The sequence below is a fragment of the Quercus robur genome, chromosome 6, assembly GCF_932294415.1.
Source record: "Quercus robur chromosome 6, dhQueRobu3.1, whole genome shotgun sequence".
Classification (NCBI taxonomy): domain Eukaryota; kingdom Viridiplantae; phylum Streptophyta; class Magnoliopsida; order Fagales; family Fagaceae; genus Quercus; species Quercus robur.
The window spans coordinates 7219131-7238684 of NC_065539.1; the positions used below are offsets into that span (position 1 = coordinate 7219131).

Here is a 19554-nt window from a genome sequence, read left to right on the forward strand (position 1 = left end):
TAATTAAAATTGAGCTTTTTTATGGAATGGAAATTAATTTGAATACAACAACATTACCTATGTTGTGGCAGCTTGGAAAAAATAGTCTATGATAGTATAAGTCTCAATTCTTTATATAGTAATTTTTCTAGTTTTTGTTTTTGTTTTTTAATTGTTGTCTTTATCAGTTTGCTTGGTAAAGTTATTTTATATGTTCTGTACTTCAGTTTTTAATCCATAGCTTTATTCATGTCTATACGAAAAAAATGGATATTAGAATTGATGGGATGGCCAAGGCTTCAATTATGGTAAAGGCATTATTGGAGTGAGAGGATATTGGTTGGTTCATTAACATGGCAACATACCACAAAATATGATTTTTATGTTTTCCTGAATGTGTTAATTATGATAAGTATACATTATGAATGTGTTTGTTTATGATCTTCTCTTTCTATTTCATTTTATTTATTATATAAAACTTGATAATTACAATAATTATCTATACACTTTTCAAAAGCTTTATTTATATTATATGCAACTCTAAATAGCATATAAAAAATATAATTATAATTAGTGTGTGTAAGTGTCAACCAAAATTGAAAAGTGAAAACAAAATTTTATATAACAATAATGATTACATGAGGTCTTCAAAATTTATGTGTTATAACTTATAATATGAAGAGTTCAACCAAAAGTTAATATGTTTTGTTTATATATAAATTATAGATAAGAGAGAGAATACTAATTAGAGAGAGTGATTAATTTGTTTTATTCCTTCTCAAACTTACAGAATAAGAATTAATACTGCCTCTATTAAGGTACAAGCTTTCATTTTCGATAATAAATAAATAATAAAAAAATAGGTGACTGAGAGCCAGCACATATGTTATTGTTTAGGAGTTAGGACTACGCTCTGTAATTTGCTGAATTTACAATTTCTTGCACGAAAAACTCAGTTACTTGTGGGTTTTGATTTGTTTACTCAAAGTGGGTGTTCTTTTTATTTTATTATTATTATGATGATTATTCGTTTTTTTTTTCTATTCGGACAAGGTCGTTTGGTTTTGATCAACTACACTGCCTAATAAATTCAACATCGTCTTTTTGGTGGAAAGTGGATGAAAATTTGTGAAACATGGCAGCTTTATTTCTAAAATGACATCAGCATTATTATATATTAGTTGGTTTGGAGGTATAGGATAACATTTGGAATCGGTCAATTAAGCTGATGATATAGTATATTAGACCTGAGTAATATTTATTTTTATTTTTTTTTTATTTTTTTTTTGCAGTGAGACCTGAGTAATTTTAATTAGTAACACATAAAAAGTTTTAATTAGTATCACATAAAAAGTCACAATTTTTATTACAATTATCTCATATGATAAATTATAAATGACTATTTATTACTTTTATATGAATTCACTGATCACAATTTACTACGTGAACAGTTATGTAATTTTTTGTGTTAATAGATTTTTTGGTTAGACATTAGTATCTTTTTGGGATCAAATCAAATTAAGGCATTTCTAGAAAGGAAAAAAAATTAAATCAAATTCAAATTCAAATCAAATTAAGGCGACGGATGAAAAGGTTGCCCAACTAATCACTTGCTACCGTGGGCTCTCTCCTGTGTTGCTCGAAAAATGATTGGTGGGCTTGGGTTGCTTCTCTTGTTTAGGTTCACCTAAATTTAAAATTTTGCTGAGGTCCTACGTGGTCCGCTGCCGACAATAAGGGAGTCAGCTAAAATCAAATCATCATTTTATATAATAATAGACTCATCATACACTCTCCGCACGTGCATTGAGATTTTTTTTTTTTTTTTTAGTTTAATATTATTTTTCTATTTGAACTTATTTATTGTTAGTGAGATTACCCAGGAAATTATTTTTATAAAATTAAAATTTAGGATTTGAAATTAAGTAAACTGGGTTTAGTGTATGGTAGTTTTTAAGAAAAAAAAGTACTCATTCCGTTCTAGTTTGTTTCTCCTCTATTCCATTTTGGAATGTCCCAAAATATTGTCTTGTTTCTAAAAATAAAAGTCATTAATTCACTAATATTCCTATTATACCCCTATTTTACTTTCAAAATTATTTAAAAAGAAAACTAACAAATATTTAAAAAATCAATCTAATTGGAATACATTTTTAGTTGCCACATTAAAAATAAATCTTTTAAAAAAAAGCTGATAAATTTATTTAAGGACAGTTTTTTAAACTTATACATTTTTATAAGGCAGACAAGACAATAAATGATGTTCTTTTAAAAAGTTTGACTTTTCAAACAAGATAAACAAATTGAGACGGAGGGAGTATCAAATGTGCCTGAGATATGTTTAGATAAAAAGTGTACTAATTTTTAGGATTAGATAGAAAATGCTAACTTTTAGAAGAAAAAAAAAGTTTCTCTGGTAGTTTTTTTTTTTTTTTAAATTTTGTTGAATTACAATTTTAACCTTATTTTTTTATAATTTTTTAAGGATAAGGGTTATCTCATTAGATTAGAGGTATTTTTGACATTTTTTGAAATCATAACTAACTTTCTAAATCCTCTTAATATATTCTAGCCTTATCACACTTGCTCTGCATGTGCAATGAGGCTCTTTTATTATTATTTTGAGTTTAATGTAATCTTTCAAATTGAATTTATTTATTTTTAATGAGATTACATATGAATGAATTCTTAAGAAATTAAAAATTTAGGATTTGAAAATAAATAAATTGCTAGGTTTAGTGTGTGCTAATTTTTAGGAAAAAATGTATTAACGTTCCTGAAATATATTCAAATAAAAAGTGTGCTAATTTTTAGGAAAAAAAAACTTATCTATTAGGTTTTTTTTGTTTTTAAATTTTTTTGAATTACAATTTTGACCCTATTTATTTATTTTTTTAAGAATAAGGGTATGTTTGGTAACTATTTTTTTCCTCAATTTTCTGTTTCCAAAAACAATTTTCTGTTTCCTAAGGCAAAAAACTTGTTTGGTAACTTATTTTAGGCAAAAATCAAAAACTATTTTCAGTTTTCATATTGTGAAGGAAACTGAAAACTGGTCTTAAGTTGTTTTTATTTTTCAGTTTTCACTCATCTCAAAAAACACGCTGAAACACACTAAAAACAAGGCCAATTAATGAACCAGCGCACTGGTTCGATCCACACGACTAGCAATTCTTTTTCCCGCGCTTCTTTTTTTTTTGATTGAGAGAACCACTGTAAGGTAAGTGATTGGTCTACTATTCCTTTCTTCCTATGCCTCCACTGCCTCCACCTCCATCTTGTTTTTCATTTAGATTCTACTATTCCTTTTCTATTCATTATCTCACTCTCTTTTTCTTTTTTTGGGTGCGTGATGTAGCAGGTCTATGCGGGTCTGTCAGATTTGGGGAAGTATTTCATAATTTTAGGGACCCAATCACTCAAAGGTATGGATTGCTTGATTGCTTGAAGTTTGCTATGTATTTTATGAACTGCAATTTGTGTATGTGTGTTGAATCTGGGTCTATTCAAAATGGGTATTTCAAAGTGTGTTTGGTTTAGGATTTTGGGTTTTCGGTTTTGCTTTGGCCGTGTTGGTATGCTTGGGCTCTATGGTGTAGCCGTCCCCTGTTTTCTTGGTCATTAACTGAAAAGGAACAAAGCTATAATGAATATTTGAATATTTGATTTGCCATATGGTTCCTCCTTTTTTTGTTTTTGTTTTTTTAATTATAAGAATTTTGAGGGATAGGAGCTCAGTTATGGATACTACTAACAATCTATATTCTGATAGTTTTCTTGCTTGAAGTGTGTGAAGTCTTGAAGGAGTGTTCTGGCCGAAAAGATAAGAACTTGTCTGACTTTCTTTCTTGACTGTTGGTTTGAAATCTGTTTTCCCACAGCGTTAGACTTTTATTGAATTTGTGAACTATATAGTTTACTTTTGAGTTTTGACCCTACTTTTCTTTGTATTTGCTCTTCATTCAATTGTGTGCATTGTGCAAACTGCAAAGAATCAATAATGAGATACTGAACTCTGCATGAATGCAGTACATAAATTCACACATATGCATGTATGTGGCAAATTGTGGGTAGTAAAGTACTTATAAACAATTTAATAATTGGGTGGTATAGTAATGTTTCCCATTAAATTCTTCTGTCACAATAATTTCAACCTTATTTTTGAGATGATAGTCAAATATACAGGATTTTGAAAGTTCTAATTATGCAGAATGATTAAGTTTTTAATGTCATGTTCCTAGATGGTTAATTTTCCTAGAGATTGATAATAATTGAAAATCCCATCCTTTTTGTTGTTTATGACAAAGGAATTTAGACTCACAGTAATGTTTAGCTGTTATTGTTAGAGATGTAAATGGTTTTAAATAGGAATCTTTAGATATCTGTCTGATCTTTGAATTTGTCAGCGGAATCTTTAGATATATGTTCTGTTCTGTTTGAAGCTTGGAAGCTATTTCTTAGTTGTATTTGATGGTTGTGTTTATAAAGGTTGTTCCTTAGTTGTTTTCATGTTTCATTGTATTATAATAGATGAAAGGAAACAGTTCAATTGATGAAGATAACCTTTGGACACCACAACTTGAGAAACTATTTATTGACATAATGCTGAAAGAAATCAATAAGGGAAATATGGCAGATGGGCAATTCAGTTCCGATACTTGGAAGAAAATGTTAGCTACATTGAATGAATTAGGTAAACGGAGTTTTACAATGACTCAACTCAAAGGGAAGTTTAATAGGATGCATTTACTACACCGTGAGTTTTCTACACTCATAAATCAAACTGGTTTTGGTTGGGATGCTGAAACCAACAATGTTCATGCACTTGAGGAGTCATGGCAAAATTATTGTCGGGTAAATATCGTTGAATACAATATAGTGTTTTATTTTGAAACATTATCCCCCATCATATTTTTTTTCTTACTAGATGTCTTTATATTTTTAGGCACATCCCAAGGCAAAGATGTTTCGAACCAAAGGACTTTCAAATTATAATTTGCTTGGACTTATATTTAATAAGTCTATAGCTACTGGGGTCCTACACTGTGCATCCACCCAATACCCTCCTAATTCAGATGAAGAGAATGCATTAGAAGAACGACTCATTCATGGGGGAGTTCATGTTAATTTAGAAAGTCCTACCCAAGACCCTGTCATGGCAATTCTTGAGTCTGACATTACAACCCGATTGAGCAAGCGTCCTAGTGATAGTTGTGACGAGCGTCCTAGTAAGAGTAAGCGAGAGTTAATGAGCTCCCAAATGAATGATGCCTTACAATCAATGGCTGAGGCCGCTAAGGCTAGGATAGAGGCATCTAAAGCAAAGGCTGAGATGTATAAGAGGTATACCATTGATGAAGTTAGTGGCAGTATTGCACCTACAAATGACTTCTCCTTAGGCAAGTGTATTAATATCCTTGAGACCATGGAAGAAGTCAATGATGAAATATTTATGAAGGTTGTTAAGAAGTTCAAGCAGGATCCTGATGATAGAGAGATCTTTGTTAACATGAGTTTCACCAGGAGGATGATTTGGTTGGGTAGGCTGTAGGGGATTATGTCAAAACAATAATTTCCTATTTCATTATATTTATTTTAATGTCTTTGAACTATGATTTGGTACTATTCTATTGTTATTTAATGTTGTTAAATGATGGATTATTATTATTTTATGGTAATCTTTTTTTTTAAATTTATGTTGGTAGTGTTTTATTTATGTTAATAAAAAACACTATTTGAGAACAAATTTGCTATTTAATTCTCCAGGATGAATGTTGAACCAAATTATTATAGCAATTCATCCTCTTCAGATGAGGAAGAGGACGATGATATGTTCTTCCTACTAATGTTTGTTGAGAATAAAAACAACTATGTTCCTAAGGAGCCTCAACGTATCTCTATGTTGACTGGTGATGCATTTATAAAAGAGATATTAAATGGCAATCCTCGAACATGTTATGAGTTATTCCGCATGGATAGGCCAACATTTACAAGTCTCTGTAACTATTTGAGAACACATAAGTTCTTAACAAACTCACACTGGATCACAGTGGAGGAGGTAGTTGGTATGTTCCTATTAATAGTGGGGCATAATGTGAGGATGAGGATAATAGCAGATCGTTTTCAACACTCAACTGAGACAGTGGACAGGCAATTTAAGGAAATTGTAAGAGCAATATGCCGCTTGGGAAAATTCATTATACGTCCTTCTCAAAGCAATGAAGTGCATCCACGTATTGCTAACAGTACCAAGTTCTTTCCATATTTCAAGGTAATCCCAAGTTGCTGTTCATTTTATCATACAAATATTATTTGCTCGCATATGTTAATACTTGTGTTTATATTTTTCTAGAAATGCATAGGTGCAATTGATGGAACATATATCAGTGCATGGGCTCCAGCATCAAAGCTAGTCAGCTATAAGAATAGAAAGGCCACAATCACCCATAATATAATGTGTGCATGTGATTTTGATATGAAGTTTACATTTGTTTACACAGGTTGGGAGGGAACAGCCAATGACTCACGAGTATTCTTAGATGCACTTCAAAGGCCAGAAAATAATTTCTCATGGCCTCCATTTGGTAAGATATATTGTTGCCTCACTTATATATTTACAATTTTCAAGTTGAACCATTCACCGTGTCATACTTCTATCTATCTTATTATTATTTTTGTTAGGTTGCTATTATTTAGTGGATTCTGGTTATCCATGCACCTTAGGGTTTCTACCTCCATACCGTACTGAGAGATACCATCTACGAGACTTTTGAGGTGGGGATCATCCTGAAGGTGCTAAAGAGCTTTTCAATTATAGACATTCATCCCTTCGTAATGTAATTGAAAGATGTTTTGGCGTTTTAAAGGCACGATTTCCAATCTTGAAAATGATGCCCCGTTATAAACAATGTCGACAAGGGAATGTGATGAGAGCCTGTTGCACAATTCATAACTTCATTCGAATGGCAACAAGAAATGATCGCTTGTTTACTCAATTCAATATTGATAACCTTACTGTTGAAGGTGAAGGTGGGGATAATTCGGGTGAGCCATCGCACACTATTGACTTAACTGATCAAGCCGCTGAAGCTATGGCAGCTTATAGGGATCAGATCGCAGGATTGATGTTGGAAAATAATAGGCATCATTGATGCCACGTTATTTTTTTTCTTTTGGATGAAATTGATTCCCTGGCATTGATGCCATGTAGTGAACTTTTTAGTTATTGATTTATCTTTTATAACACTTGATAATTGTTATAGTTTCAATCTTACTTATATGATTAAAGTTTTAGGCTTGAATGTTATATACAAAACAATTGATTTATAATTTCTTTAGGTGTAAGGATTTTAAATACTTTGGAGCAAACGTGTTTTTGAATTAGAATAAATATAATTTTAAAAAAAATTCAACCAAAGAAAACAAAATTCAACTTTTTCAAAAACAACTACCAAACAAATTTCTTGAATTTTGTTTTTGAAAAATGTGTTTTTCAAAACAACTAACCAAATGTGTTTTTCATTTTGAAAACAGAAAAAAAATTGTTTTTTTCTTTTTAACTTGAAAACAAGAAAACGAAAATAGAAACGAAAACAGTTACCAAACATGCCCTAAAAATTATCTAATTAGATTAAGGGCATTTTTGACATTTTCTTAAAGTCATAACTAACTTTCTGAATCTTCTTAATATATATATATATATATATATATAAAGAAGATTCAGAAAGTTAGTTATGGCTTTAAAATATGTCAAAAATACTTTTAATCTAATTAGATAACGAATGTCCTAAGGGCATTGGTTTAAAAACTATTTTTAGAAATATTTTATGGGAAAATGATAAAACAATTAATTTTTCTGACAACTTTTTATATTTCCCATGAAAGTAATGTTAAAACTTTCCTAATATGGTTTATTAACAATTTTCCTAAGAGCACCCATTAACATGACCCATATGTATATTAGAGAAAGTTCAATTAGATACTAAATTGGAGTCTAATTTTGCGCCACATGTTTGATCTAATTTTTAAATTTTTGTGTTAAGTGAATTATTAGATACAAAAATCAAAGAGTCTAAATCCAATTAGTTTCTAAATTGGAGTTCAATTTTACGTTATGTGTTCTATCTAATTTTTTAATTTTTGTGATAAGTGAATTATTGAGTGCAAAAATCGAAAAGTCCAAATCAAATTAGATTCTAAATTATATATATATATATATATATATATATGTAAGGACTCAATTTGTAACGATCCCAATCTGGTATTGGGTTCGCACGTTAAAGGCCCAAACAATAAAATTTGTAGAGCGTGGGTACTCAAGAACTAGGTTAACCCTAAAAGAAAAACGATTAAACCACACGTTTATAGATGGATTAATACAGCTACAACAATTAATTTTTTCTTTTGAAACAAGTTTAGTTCTTTTGTTCTCAAGGCTTTCTCCTGAGTATTCTCTGTTTTCTGATGTTCCTCTCCTCCTTTCTCAATACTTTCCTTCATGTTATATACTGCCTTCTTCATATCATCTTCACCACACACGTGTAAGTTGGGTTCAGGGGATTTTTTTCTGTCCCATCTAACACCTTCTGGAACCTCATACTAGCAGCTGTAAGGCTGCTTCATCATTGTTCAGGCATCACCTTCACATTAATGCGGCCAGAGAGTTGGTTGAGAGGCAATTAATGCAAAGGCAGCTGTTGTTATAGATATTTGTTTGCCTTCTCTTTCTTACCCTTGGTCCCTTATCCCACTTTTAATGGTGACGTAGCTCCGAAGTACGTTTGTAACAAGGTGGCGTTCTGGTCGTCCTCGGACTCATATTGCCGAGAAGGATTTTGTCCTTGGATGAATATTGAACTCACCTTGCGTGACATCTACTTTTCCTTTCGTTTGGTTACCCCTACAACCTGATCTGGGCCTCCTCGGACAGCTTTACGTCCTCAGATGGGCCACAGGCCTAACTAACTTGACTTTAATAATTTTAGTGACTAACCGGCCCCCACAATAGCCCCTCAAAATCTTGCTTTTCGACTCCTCGGGAGAAAAGATGGATTTTGATGTCATAAGTCCATACCCGTTCGTGTTTTGGGGCATGCTTCTGACGCTTCAGCATCACGATCGTGACAACATTAAATTTTGGCAACGCCCTTGTCTCCCACGCTCAACGGTGAGATGTAAATCAAACGGTAGGGGGACCATCTCGTTTCGCGAGCGAGAACTTTACCGCTCATAAATTCTACACGACTATAAAGGCGTTCTCAAATCAATTCTCTTTCTTACCTTCAGTGATCACACAGTTCTAGAGCTCATACATTGAACCTGCCTTTCTCCTTTTTCGTCGTTTTCCTGGCATCTACAAATACTCAAATCTTGTCCGAGGTCCCTCTTTCAAACCTGTAAGTCTTCTCAAAACCTTTACCGCTTTTATCTTAAACTCGTTAATTTCTCTACTAAACCCTTTAGAAAAATGGGGAAAAAGAAGAGTACATTTCGATGTCTAGTTGAATCCAAGGAAGGTATCAAAAATTTCCACTCTAAGTATAGGATCCCCTCTACGGTGGTTATGAGGTACGCAGCCCAAGGGGAGTGGGCCGACGCTAGGCAAACAGGGGAAGTGGTTATTCCCATGATTGCCTTCATAGAAGGCGGGATGACCGTCCCCATGGGTAGTATTACTAGGAGCTACCTTAGGTTCTTTAGGTTATCCCCTACCCAGTGTGCCCCAAATATGTTTAGGGTCCTGGGAAGTATAGATGCTTTGAACGAGAGGATGGACCTAAAACTAACCCATCATAACATGAATTGGGTGTACAATCTCCACCACTTGAAGGGGCAGGGGTATTATCTCAAGTCGAGATATCCCAAGGTGAGGTTGATTCAGTGCCTTCCCATTTCGAACAAGAACCTAAAGGAGGATTTCCTTATCTTCTCTGAGGAATGGCACGATGGTCTGCCATGCCCCATGGAGGAAGGAGTACCAGGTGGGAATGTAGTCATAAATTCATAACATTGGGTTTACATATACACACATTTTTTTATTTTTGAGTCTTGGTATTCCTATCTCTAACAACACTTCACTTCAATTCAATATTTTTGCAGATAGACGTTACACAAAGCCCAACCTTAGGCTAGTCAATAAGGCGAGCTTGGATAAGGTATTGAAAGCCGAGATATATGTGAACGAAGTAGACGGCCAGCTCCAGGCAACACATTTAATCCTCGGCTATACCCCCTTATCGTTTGCTTTCCAGACACCGAAGTGCGTGATCAGAGCCCGTGATCCTCGGCTTCACCGTATCAGTATTGCCTTCAAGGGGTTCGTTGTTCCAGAAGGTATTCCACTTCCCCAAGATACATCCCGTACCGAGCCCCTTTTCGTGGCCGACGTCTCAGCAGGAGCCTCTTCATCCCAGCTTACCCTCAGAGAAGAGGAAGTAGAAGAGAGAGAGGAAGTGGAAGAAGAAGAGGAAGAAGTTGTTGAACTCTCAGACTCCTCGGACGACTTTGGGATTTTTGATCAATCCATACGCTCCGAAGAAGATCCTGACGAGATAAGTATACAAAGGAAGTCCCAAAGAAGCTTGATGGAGTTGATGGATGGTCAGCCCGGGAAGGATGCGCCGGCAAAATCAACTCAATCCCAAGTTCCTTCTCTTCCCTCTAGGTCTTCCCCCCCTGCTCCTCGTCCACCTTCTCATCAACCTCAACAGTCAGCCACAGCTGATGCAACCGAATTAAAAAGGCGCAGAGAACAGAAAGGGAAGGACGTGGTGGATGCTAACAAGACCCGTCTGACCCGCGAGGAGGATGCCCAGCGAGCTGCAAAGTAGCAAAATACTAGCCACCTTCCTCAGTGAGGCCAGGAGAGGTCTGACAGTCAACTTCCTGAGCCTCAAGCCTGGCTACCCGTGCCCATGCATGCTGGGGGGCCCCTACGAGATGATGCGTCTATTAGGGACTTCAACGGTGGCATTAGGTGTCACGTAGCCTCAGCTATAGAGGAAGCCTTGTTGCTCCCAAGAGATATGGCCGAAATAAAAAATGTGAGGAAGAATGAGCTCATCCTTAACAATAAAAGATACTTGGGCATGGTGAGAAGCTGACTCCTTTCTTTTATCTTTTTGTGATCATTACCCACTGATATGTACCTTTTACTGCCTATAGTGCTAACCTCTGACTTACAGATTATCCAAAACACATTCAAGCTGGATGAGATGTTCAATATCTGCTCCAATCAGCTAGATGATGAGAGGAAGAAACGAGCAATAGCTGTACAAACTTTGACCCAATCTGAACAGAATTTGGCTGATGCGAGGAAAATGCTACTTGTTGAGGAGCAAGCTCGCAAGAGCGCTGATTCGGCCTTGGAAGGCTATCAAAAGCAGGCCGAGGACTAGGGGAACCGCTTGCGTGAGGCAAATGCCGAACTGAAGAAGGCTCGGGAGCAAGTTGCAGCCCTTAGGAAGCACTTGGAGGAAACCCAAAAGCTGAGGGAGCAAGCTGAAAAGTCCAGGGAGGAAGCCGAGAAAGCAAAGACCGAGGCCGAACAGGCAATGAATGAAGCTGAGCAGAGGGGCTATGAGGTCGGTATAGCTGAGACTGAGGAGGCTTTGAGAGCCGAGGTTCCAGTGGTATGCCGTATCTACTGTGCCAAAACTTGGGATGAGGCCCTTAACCGAGCTGGGGTTGAGGCTTCATCCGAGTTGAGGAAGCCAGATAGTGTATTCTACCCTGAAGCAATCCGCCCCTCAGCTCTTCCAACCCATCAAGCTGAAACCACTCCCTCAACCGCTAACCACAATGAGGAGGTTTTGCCTCCTAGTCTTCCCCCTCCTAGCCTACCAGAACCAGTTAAAGATAATACTGCCCCTCCAGAAGCCTCCTCGGACAAGACTGTGGCTGCTTCTAAGGCAGAGGTGGCCTCCCAAAGTTTTCAACAAGATTTGGCCTCCACAGTCTAGCCATCTGGGGGAGCTATTAAGGATAAAGGGGAAGTTATCACCTCGGAGGCAGACAAACTAGCCAGCCAAGCTCCCAAGATCCAAATCAAATTGAAAAAATAGGACTTGTTTTGTAATCTGACTAGAATTTTTTTGTACGGATTCTTATGTTTACTTGCTTATTGCTATTACTGCTTTACGTTATTTTTGTACTTGTTCACCGTGTTATTGTAATTTGGATGGATTCAATTTGACTATCTTTTGTTTACATGGGGAAGTATTACTTATAAATATCACTAATTAGCAATTAAAAATGGGCGATAAGCATTAATACTTCGAAGTCTCGGGGAGACATTTTAGATACACACGTATTCTTTCTAGCCAATTGAAACTTTATGGAAAGTTCAAAGGTTGAATGAAGTTGGGTCTTCAGTACTTTGATTGTACATTAAATAATATTCATAGATTCCTATTTCACACTTCAGTACATACCATAGGGTATTAATTTCCACTAAGTTTGTGATCCAAGGACCTGACATAACTTAGTTTCTATTTAATTTCCACTAAGTTTGTGATCCGAGGACCTGACATAACTTAGTTTCTGTTTAACACTTCAATACATAGCATAGGGTGTTAATTTCCACTAAGTTTGTGATCCGAGGACCTAACATAACTTAGTTTCTGTTTAACACTTCAATACATAGCATAGGGTGTTAATTTCCACCAAGTTTGTGATTCGAGGACCTGACATAACTTAGTTTATATTTAGCACTTCAATACATAGCATAGGGTGTTAATTTCCACTAAGTTAGTGATCCGAGGATCTAACATAACTTAGTTTCTGTTTAACACTTCAATACGTATCATAGGGTGTTAGAGCACAAGATGCATGGTTAACATAAATTAAAAGAAAAACTCAAACTGGACTAACTTTATTAATAATAATACCTCTTGAGATTATTTACATTCTAAGGATGAAGTACAGCTTTTTCATCTAGGTCTTCCAGATAATAGGCTCCTATTTCGACTACTGAAGTAATCCGATAAGGCCCTTCCCAATTAGGCCCCAATTTTCCCCAAGCTGGATTCTTGGTGGTCCCCAGAACTTTCCTCAGCTTCACATTACTATCATAGCCTTGCTTGAGTTTATGCTGGTAGTAAGCCAATTGGACCATCGCACTCTCCCTTCACTCTTCGATCAAATCCAAACTTTTTTCCAACATCACTTTGTTACTGTCCGAGGAAAATGTACTGGTCCTTAACGTTGGGAATCTAGTTTCCAGAGGGATGACGGCCTCGGCTCCGTAGGTCATGGAAAAGGGAGTCTCCCCCGTTGAACGTTGGGGCGTTGTTCGATAGGTCCAGAGAACATGTGGCAATTCCTCTGCCCATTTTCCTTTTGCATCATCCAACTTCTTCTTAAGTCCATTGACTATTACTTTGTTAACAGCTTCAGCTTGCCCATTCCCTTGAGGATAAGCCGGAGTAGAATATCTGTTTCTTATACCCAAGTCTGAACAGTATTACCTAAAGGCCTTGCTATCAAATCGAAGTCCATTATCTGAGACAAGAGTGCGTGGAGTTCCAAATTGCGTGACAATATTCCTCCAAATAAACTTCTTAACATCTACGTCTCTGATGTTGGCCAAGGGTTCAGCTTCAACCCATTTAGTGAAGTAATCTGTGCCGACTAACAGATACTTTTTATTTCCTAAGGCTTTAGGAAAAGGGCCGACAATGTCCAGCCCCCATTGAGCAAAAGGCTAAGGGCTACAGAGAGGGTTAAGAATTCCTCCTGGCTGGTGGATGTTTGGAGCAAATCTTTGGTACTGGTCATATTTTCTAACATGCTCCTGCGCTTCCTTCTGCATGTTTGGCCACCAATATCCTAGTGTGATGGCCCAATGTGATAGGGACCTTCCCCCTGTATGACTTCCATAAATACCTTCATGCAGCTCTTCTAGGATTGACTCTGACGTCTCAAGATGTACACAGAGCAGATACGGCCTAGAGAAGGACCGTTTGTATAATTTTTTGTACTCAGATAACCAATACCGAGGAGCTTTCCTCCGTATTTTCTCAGCTTCTACTTTCTCTTCGGGCAAGATGTCACTTTCAAGGAATTTCAATATGGGATCCATCCAGCTCGGCGCTAGATTGGCCTGATAAACCTGGCAAATGTCATTTTTTGGTGAGATGGGGGTAGGCAAATCTTCAATGATGATCAGCCGTGGAAAATTCCATACCGAAGAGGTGGCAAGGGTTGCCAAGGAATCGGCGTGAGTATTTTTACCTCGGGGAATATGCGACAAGTCGAAAGACTCAAACTTCATTTGCATACGCTTAACTTGGCTCAAATACCCCTACATTCTTGGATCTCGGGCCTCCAACTCTCCTTTCACTTGACCGACTACCAATTTTGAATCCGAGAATAATTCTGCTACCTTTCCGCCCATTTTCTGGACCATACTCATTCCCATCAACAAAGGTTCGTACTCTGCTTCGTTGTTAGTAGCCGAGAATCCCAACCACAAGGACTTCTCAACGATGATCTCTTCAGGGGATATTAACACTAGCCCCAATCCTGCCCCCCGTTGGTTTGCTGCCCCGTCTACATATACCCTCCAGGAGGATCTGCCTTGTGTGAATATTAGACCAACCGATTTTTCATCCATGTTGTCTTGCTTCATATTAGCTTCTTCTGGGCATTCAGCGAACTCGGCTACAAGATTGGCAAGAACTTGGCCTTTCACAGAGGTGCGTGGCATATACTTGATATCGAAAGCACCTAGAATTGTGCCCCATTTAGCAATTCTTCCAGTGTAATCTGCACTTCTTAGTATGGACTTGAGAGGTAACTGGGTCAAGATAACCACAGTATGGGCTTGAAAGTAGTGCGGAAGTTTGCGTGTTGCATGGACTACCGCCAAGATGGCCTTTTCCAATGACAAGTATCTCACCTCGGCCTCATGAAGGGACTTGCTTACATAGTAAACTGGCCTTTGGACGCCACTATCCTCTCGTATTAAGAAAAAACTGACTACATGGGGGGCAACTGCCAGATAAGCAAACAATACCTCATCCACCTCAGGACTAGACATGATAGGCGGCCTGGACAGGTATTCCTTCAACTGTTGGAATGCCACAGCACACTCCTCGGTCCATTCAAATCCTTGTCACTTATGCAATAGGCGGAAAAAGGGACGACACCTCTCGGCTGACCTGGAAATAAACCGGTTCAAAGCAGCAGTCATTCTAGTTAGTTTCTGCACCTCCTTTGGATTCCGAGGTGCTTGTAAGTCATTGATGCCTTAATCTGATCTGGGTTCACTTCAATTCTTCTATGAGTCACCATGTACCCCAAGAACTTCCTGAAGCCTACACCAAAGGAACACTTTGAAGCATTCAAGCGTAACTTATGTTTTCTCAATATTCCGAAAATATTCGTGAGATCTTCCACATACTCGGACACCACTTTACTCTTCACTACCATGTCATCGATATAAACTTCAATGCTTCTACCTAGTTGTGGTTCGAACATTTTAGTCATCATCTGTTGGTAGGTAGATCCGGCGTTTTTCAAACCGAAGGGCATCACTTTGTAATGGTAGTTTCCAATAGGGGTGACAAAAGTAGTCTTCTCCTGATCGTCCGCTACGAACGGTATTTGTGATATCCTTGGAAGGCGTCCAAGAAACTCATCCTAGGATGACCCACGGTTGCATCCACCAACTGGTCTATCTTCGGCATAGGAAATGGATCCTTGGGACAAGCCTTATTAAGGTCCGTGAAGTCCACACACACCTGCTACTTTCCTGTCTTCTTTTTTACCACCATGGTATTGGTCAACCATTGAGTATAAAAAACTTCTTTGATAGTTCCAACCTGCTTGAGCTTGGCCACCTCACTCCTGACAGCCTCGGCGTGCTTTTTCGATGGTCGCCGAGGTGGCTGTCTCTTGGGGATAACAAAAGGATTCACGTTGAGTCGATGAAAAATGAAATTCGGATCCACACCCGGGGCTTCATACGGGTTCCATGCAAACACGTCTACATTTGCTCGGAGGAACTCCAGCAACCTCTCCTTCTCTTGCAAAGGCAACTTAGCCCCAACTTAGAAGAATTTTTCCAGATCATCAGCAACAGTTACCCTCTCCAAATCTTCACACTCTACCTCATCGGCTGGTACAACCAAGGGTAATGCTGGGGGCTTTAATTGCTATAATTCATTATCGGCCGTAGTCGAGGTCTCTGCCTCTGGCCGATGCTGTATAGCCGCTACTAGGCATTGCTGAGGGGCCACCTGGCTTCCTACTATCTCCAACATTTGGCCTCCGGATGGATACTTCACTTTCTGATGCAAAGTAAACGAGACCGCTCCCAGGGTATGAAGCCAAGGTCTGCCCATAATAGCCGTGTATGGAGAGAAAACGTCTACGACAATAAAGTCCACCTCCACCACATCTATACCGGCTTGCACAAGTAGTCTGATCAATCCTTTGGGAGCGACCATCCTTCCCTCAAAACTTACTAGAGGGGAGCTATAGGTTGCTAAATCATCTGGCTTCAAATCTTGCCCCTTATACAAGTCTGGATACATTATATCAACAACGCTACCTTGAACTACCATCACCCTTTTTACATCGTACCCACCAATTCTCAGCGTGACCACCAAAGCATCATCATGGGGCTGTATGGTTCCAACCTTGTCCTCATCCGAAAAGCCCAGAATCAGGGGGACATCCACCCTGGTTCTCTTCGCTGCTTGGGAATGATCCTCAGTCGGGGGTCGGAACACCGACAGTACCCTGGAGGGGCAAGATCCAGTCCTCCCTGGGGCAGCAAAAATAATGTTGATCATACCAAGGGGAAGTCTTGAAGAAGCGTCCCCACGCATCTCTGAGCCTGCTTGACTTACCCTACCACTGGAATGATGCAAGAGTTGCTTTAATTTCCCTTCTCGGACTAGCTGTTCCAAATGGTCCCATAAATTCCTGCAATTTTCCATCGTGTGCCCATGATCCTGATGATAGTGGCAATATAGGTTCGGGTTGCGTTTCCTAGGCTCTCCCGCCATCTTGTTCGGCCATTTGAAAAAGGGTTCATTCTTTATCTTCTCCAAAACCTGCTGCACCAGCTCCCGAAACACTGCATTAACCACTTGGGTGTCTGCAGAACCCGACTGCCCGACGAAATCTTTTCGGGGTCGGTTACTGTTATAACGGTCCGATCTGAAATCCCTCATCTCCTGAGGGATTACCTTAGCCTTTCATTTTCCTTGAAGTTGATCCTCCTCTACTCTTCTGTACTTATCAATCCTGTCCATCAACTGGTGTACACTGGTAACAGGTTTACCCGTCAAGGATTTCCTTAAATCATGATCGGCTGGGAGGCCAGTTTTGAAAGTACTTATGGCCACATCATCGTGCTCTCCTTCAATTTCATTAAACATTTCCCAGTACCTATCCGAATAAGTTTTGAGAGTCTCGCCCTCTCGCATGGACATAGTTAGCAAGGATCCCAAAGGCCGAGGAACCCTGTTGCATGTGATAAAGTGAGCGCCAAAAGCCCGGGTCAGCTTTTTGAAGGACTCAATAGAATTGGCCCTTAAGCCGTTGAACCATCTCATCGCCACCGGACCCAAACTTGACGGAAAAACCTTGCACATCAAGGCCTCATCCCTGGAGTAGATAGTCATTTTTTGACTAAAATGGCTAACGTGTTCTACTGGGTCTAACCGGCCATCATACAGGGTGAACGTACGCTGGTGGAATCGCCGAGGAAGAACTGCATCTTCTATATTCCTCGTGAAGGGTGATTTGGAAACTTGGCTTAATGCTTTGTTCATGGCATTGTTACCCAAGCCCCTACTAGGCGGGCTTCTGTGCCTATGTCAATGGCTGTGCTCCTCTTCAGAGGAGAAAGTCTCACTAGGCGGAGTTCTTGACCTCCACCTATAACTAGCTCCATCCGACTCCTCGGATAATGGTTCGGAGCAAGGTGGGGAGCGTTCTCGCCGGGTATGACGCAACTCTCTCTTCAAATCGGCAATCTCACGTTGCAGATTCTCGTCATGCTTTGCATGGGAGACGTGACTCTTCCCACGAGAGTGACTTTTGGTAGTATGAGTTGTGCGCACACTCCCCTCATGGCCTTCTCTCCGTTTGGGACTCCGATGGGGATTACCATGCTGGGAGTCCCTTGACTCTGCCTAGTGCAGGTTGGCATCTTCCTGATGTGGACCCGCCGCGTACTGATGTGGACTTGCTTCCTCCATCATAAACGTTGCACCAGAGTTCTTTTAAGTTAAAACAAGCTCTTCCCACAGATGGCGCCAATTGTAAGGACTCAATTTGTAACGATCCCAATCTGGTATTGGGTTCACACGTTAAAGGCCCAAACAATAAAATTTGCAAAGCGTGGGTATTCAAGAACTAGGTTAACCCTAAAAGAAAAACGATTAAACCACACGTTTATAGATGGATTAATACAGCTACAACAATTAATTTTTTCTTTTGAAACAAGTTTAGTTCTTTTGTTCTCAAGGCTTTCTCCTGAGTATTCTCTGTTTTCTGATGTTCCTCTCCTCCTTTCTCAATGCTTTCCTTCATGTTATATATTGCCTTCTTCATATCATCTTCACCACACACGTGTAAGTTGGGTTCAGGGGATCTCTTTCTGTCCCATCTAACACATTCTGGAACCTCATACTACAGCTGCTTCATCACTGTTCAGGCATCACCTCCACATTAATGCGGCCAGAGAGTTGGTTGAGAGGCAATTAATGCGGAGGTAGCTGTTGTTATAGATATTTGTTTGCCTTCTCTTTCTTACCCTTGGTCCCTTATCCCACTTTTAGTGGTGACGTAGCTCTGAAGTACGTTTGTAACAGGGTGGCGTTCTGGTCGTCCTCGGACTTATATTGCCGAGAAGGATTTTGTCCTCGGACGAATACTGAACTCACCTTGCGTGACATCTACTCTTCCTTTCGTTTGGTTACCCCTACAACCTGATATGGGCCTCCTCAGACAGCTTTACGTCCTCGGATGGGCCACAGGCCTAACTAACTTGACTTTAATAATTTTAGTGACTAACCGGCCTCCACAATATATATATATATATATAATATGAGAAACTATTGCATATTTTAGGCATTCATGACTTAAAAAATGTGTAAGTTCTAACTCTAACACCAGGATTAATTTGAACTTATATAGGTGTGTAATTGTGATTGTTTTAAAATGTACCTGTACATATACACAGATTACACACTAGTTAATAATATGTTACAAGGATACCTTATGTCCATTTGAATATCTAGTAATGTTCTTAGCTTATTTATATAGTGTTTATAAAAAAAAAAAATAATATAGTATTCAATAACTTTTATGTTAAATATGTAACATAAAAGTTAAAAGTTAGCTTATTTAAAAAAAAAAAAAAAAAAAGTTAAAGGTTAGATTATTTACATAAAAAAAAAAAAAAAAACTGAGACAAACACAAATAATTCTTTGCCTTCACCCAAATGATAATAATCACTTCATTCTCTTCAGGCATACCATAAATTTTTTTTTTTTTTTTTTAAATGATAACAAAGATCAAATATAACTAAGAAAATGAGCAACGTCAAAGACCTG

General features: G+C 38.3%; 1 protein-coding gene across 1 annotated transcript in view; it reads right to left on the reverse strand.

Annotated features, from left to right (window-relative positions):
* Nucleotides 1-19554, reverse strand: part of LOC126732522 (uncharacterized) — a 47508-nt gene that overhangs the window by 22535 nt on the left and 5419 nt on the right. The window lies entirely within an intron of this gene.